We start from the raw sequence: 5022 nt of genomic DNA on the forward strand, positions 1-5022 counted from the left end.
ATCCATCCATATGACTTTACTGCCATAACTCTTACTTTGATTTATCGTTACTGAGGGATGCTACCGAACTCCAGGTTACTTTCGTTGCTTATCCCATATGTATAAATCTAAGTCATTTAATGCTTCCTTATTACTGTTCATCTTAAGAATGGTGGCCTAATATCATCTCATACTTTGTGACTTTTGTCTATCCATTATTAATTCACCTCAATATTAATTTACAATATACCACTGATAACTTGAAACTTCTTACGTCATACCTTGCCACTAGGGCTTATGTTGCATCGAGGAATATTTGAAGTGATTTTCCTAATCCACTTAGGGGTGATACTGTACTTCAATGACCGTATTTTATAGCATCCCAATGTAATTCACTTACGTGGGTATTTTATTCTCGTACAATCCATGAAATCCTCTTCAAATCTTTACTCACTCGAAGGCCTAAACGTCATCCTTTATCCATCACAATTACACCCTCATTGTACTATCAGGGCAGTATTCTATCTCTTTCAAATGCTATTAGTGTTAGACTCTCTTGAGTTTATTCAGGCTATACTGAACTTGCTATAACTTAGAGAGATCATTAGCTCTTTTGTTTTCATGGGCTTAATCCCGAGAACTTACCTATTTCTCGTCACCTCCTCATTCGCCCTTTCTTGTCCTTATTCCTGTCTTTCTAAAACCTTGTTGCTCTACCATACTTTAGCTTTCGTCCTATGTATATCTATTTATACTACTCGTAACCTTCCTTGAACTTGCTTGCATCATAGATTTCCTTGTGTCATTCTGGAACATCAAGCGCGACATCACATCGTCTCTAACTCTTCTTTACTTTCTTAATTAGCCTCCTCGATACCTGGAAACCATAGGCTATAAGACATGCCACTGACGACGCCGCTATCATTCTTGGATACTGAATCCCCGCACTTTTATCCTTATATCCCAAGTATGGACTATTCACAACCTCCTACATTTGAGTATCGCATACGTTGTTCACCTTTACCTTACTTACCTTAAAATCTTGCATCACGTCTTGTATCTCTTTCATGATTTTCCTTTCTCATAGGTATAATTCACATCCATAACTTGAGGCTTTATTATAATACTTGCACCTCTGGTGTATATATAATCTGGTGAGAGCTTCATACTGACTTCTTATGAGGTTGGTACTTTTCTAACCGGATTTATCATAGGGCCGTTATAGAATATGGTTGTTGTACTATCTCTCTTGTACCTCTGATAATAAGAGTGATTCTGCAATGTTCTTAATCACGATGTCCATAATTTCCTGGGTCCAATAATCAAATTCTTGATTTACTTGGGTGATGTAATTCTTTAGTTTCCTCTTTCCTTTGATCAACATTTATGTAGGCTTAAGCTATCTTCGGATCTGTGGCTCATGGTGTTAGTTATTATACTTTTAGCCTTTCGTGAGCGCTATGGAATATCCATGATACAATCTTTTAACAACTCAATCCTTTGTCTATGACCTGGGCTCAATTCTTTCATTTAACTTAAACCAGAATCTTGTACGACTGTATAATTGTCAACATATATGCTGCATGGAAAATACTCCGAACACTTAAGTGCGTTTATAACGTAACCAACTCTGGATCATTGATCGAATAAGTCCTTTCATTCTTTCTCAGCTTTCTTTAAATGTAAGCTATTACTTTTCCTGGTCTTCCTGCCTCCTTGTTGCGTCGTTCTTGCATAATGTTTTGGAATCGTAGCATATCTGTACGATTTGGATAAGTGCAATCCCATTCCTTTCTTACTTGTTTTTTCACATTCTTCCTTCACTATTCCATAGTTACTAGAACCACTTAATTCTGACTTAATGCCATATCACCCATATTCCCCACTTTAGGGGAGTACTAAGAGTTGGAGCCACAAGGATCTACCTATAAATGTTTTAACTTTTCCTCTTTGGCGTCTTTTCATATCATCGATGACCCTTGCTTGCCTTGCGGTAATCTTTCTGTACCAAGATAACAAAATTCCTTACTCATGAGGGAGACACCTAGTGTAACTGGCACACACAGTCCCTCAAGCTTAACTTTGCTCACATTTCTTGCTTTAGGAAGCGTCTTACTGAATGACCATTCTCTGAATGTCTCATGAATCTTCTTCTGTTGTTCATTCTATTAGTGCCGGAACGCAATCTGAAATTCTCATGATGCTGACTATTATCAAATCACTCAGTCCCTAATTCATGTTTAGTTTATCTCGTTCACCTGCCCATACTAATTTTTTGTTACTCTGGGATCTAACTTTTTCCTTCTGGTAATCATGTTAGAGTCACGAATTTATTTCTCAAAATGAGGATATGACTGTATGGCCTATACTCTTTTGTTGTCTTAAGGCCCATCACCTCTCGTCTCTTCCTTTACTTGACTATAGATTCTGTAATACTCTACCGTTGTCATCCATGTATCATATCTTACTCATAATGCTTCATTATCTCTCTTCTTATTTCCCTGCTAACATCTCTGTCTACCACTTTATTCTGAAAACTTCAACAAGACATTCTCTTGCTTTTAGCTCCCCTTGCTCCATCCACTGGCCCTTCGGGTTGCCTAACATTCTCTTTCTACTAGGGACGGGTGTCACACTAAGGTAATATTTATCTCTTCCATGCTACCAGTGCCTATCTCTGTAGTACTCATATCTAGCTATACTATTTTAGAGTGCACCATCCGGGTGTCTCACAAGGAGATCTATTAGCACATTTTCAATATCCTTCGAAAACGTCAACTAATACAAATAATCCATCCACCATTTTGGGTTACTCTAACCCCAGCAGGATTCTGATATCCCATCCTTTTCTTAAACCATATATATTAGCTCCCATAAGGCGTAACTTAGATCGGTGTGGCCAATTGTACATACCTCTGTTACTGTTGAAGGTAACTCAAAAGGCTTATATTCCTCTGCCTGAGTTGTAAATACTGTTATTCTTCATTAACTGGGCGCCTCGTACCCTTCTTCATCTTGCTTCTTTTACTTGTTGAAACTTGTACCTTCTGATTCTTTCATTGCTTTTTACCATAAGAGTGGATAGGCATTCTTGCCTTAGGGATCCTTATCAAGAAGCTTACACATCTTAGTATACACGTGATCTACTAAATACCTCATCTTTATCCATCATAAGCATGATGCAAAAATCGAGTTCCTCTGACTCAACTCTTCCACAGCTATATCCCTTACCAATCATTTTTCTGGATGTAGGCATCGTCGTATTATGAATAAGATAGAGTTTGGAAAATTGAGTTCTTACAATTGGGCTCTACCACACGATCTAGAGTAAGAAGAAAGAGTGATAGTTCTAAATGCCCTGTAGCCTCCTGTTTATAAGTATGGTGCATAACACACCCATAAACAAGACTCTACTAGACATGGCTTGTAGACTCCCTAGGACAGAACTGCTCTGATACAACTTTTGTCACGACCCAAACCGATGGGCCGCGACGGGCACCCGATATCTTACTCAACCGAGTACCAATATAACATATCTTTCTTATTGTACTTTCGTTGGCAAACGGGCCAAACGGGCCGTCATGGGCTAACCAGAATAAACAAAGAGGAATACTCAATATAGGATGACCCCAGCCAGATATAAAACTTATACATGTGATATACGGGCCTATAAGGCCAACATAATCATTTGTAAACTCAAAACATAGGCCGACAAGGCCATACAAGCATTCATATACATGACATCTATCTACAAGCTTCTAAGAGTACATACTTATCATAAAGGTCAGGACTGAGCCCCGCCATACCAAACAATACATGTTCTAATTGCACTGACCAAATAAATAACTCCGGAGCAAATGGAGCGCACCAACATCTTCCGCTGAGCTGATAGCCTACTTGGAGGACTCTCGACCTATCTATCGGGACCTGCGGGCATAATACGCAGCGTCCCCAGGCAAAAGGGACGTCAGTACGAATAATGTACTGAGTATGTAAGGCACATAAATAAGTACATAACAGATATGGAAGAAATATTGAGTAAATGACTCAACCTGTAAGTCTGGATAACTCTGTAAATCATGAAATACTTATAGTGTCATGCATATGCGTATGAATGTCATGTCGTGCATAGGTACATATTTCATAACATCATCAGGCATCTGAGGGCATCCCATCATATCATTTTGGCCACTGTGGGCAAAATCATCAACGTATACCAGCTGATCAGGTGTTGGTGCGTATATAATGCCATAATCTTTCCCATATCCCATATACATATATATACGCGTATATAACGCCATCTGGTCATGGGTCAATGTACATGTATAAATACATGAAATGCATAAGAAATACGTTAATAAGAATTTCTCGAAATGTCATAAAAATAATATGCGTGTCGGATAAATTTTATCAAATATGTATTTTTCTGAGACCCATGAACAGAAGATATAATAATAATTCACACGGAGAATCAAGAATATAGACACCCCTAATATTTCTATGAATAGTCATTTATGGAAATTGTGCATTTGCTCATTTCGTTCGTGTCGTATAGATCATGCCAAAAGAAATAAGGGATAGCATTAACATACCTGAGTCGATTCTCTTGAGAAAAATTACACCGTACTCCCTTAATATTGCAAAATTTCACAATAGTAACATAAATCCAACGCCTACTAATTGCTCCATCGTGGTAATTTGGTACTGGGGTATGAAAGTATTATGGTTTTCTTCAATTATGGTCTACTGCAAGTTCCTTATGGAAAGAACAATTAGTTTGCATCTTCTGGAATTTTTAAGAGACTAAAATGAAGCCAAATGGTCTCAAATCTTAAAGTGAGCTTGAAGGGAATGTGGGCCCACTTCAAATGGTGACTAACTAGTTAAATGTTCAAAATTTTACATCTTGCAAGACCTTTTAAGAGTCATATTATTGTTAAGGGAGTGCTGCCACGTTTTGGACCCTTAAGCCTTATCCCCAAAGTCTTAATTAATTACCCACTAATCCTTAATTAACTAGTTAATCTTCCACTAATCCATAAT

The sequence above is a fragment of the Nicotiana tabacum genome, chromosome 9 (assembly GCF_000715075.1).
Source record: "Nicotiana tabacum cultivar K326 chromosome 9, ASM71507v2, whole genome shotgun sequence".
NCBI lineage: Eukaryota > Viridiplantae > Streptophyta > Magnoliopsida > Solanales > Solanaceae > Nicotiana > Nicotiana tabacum.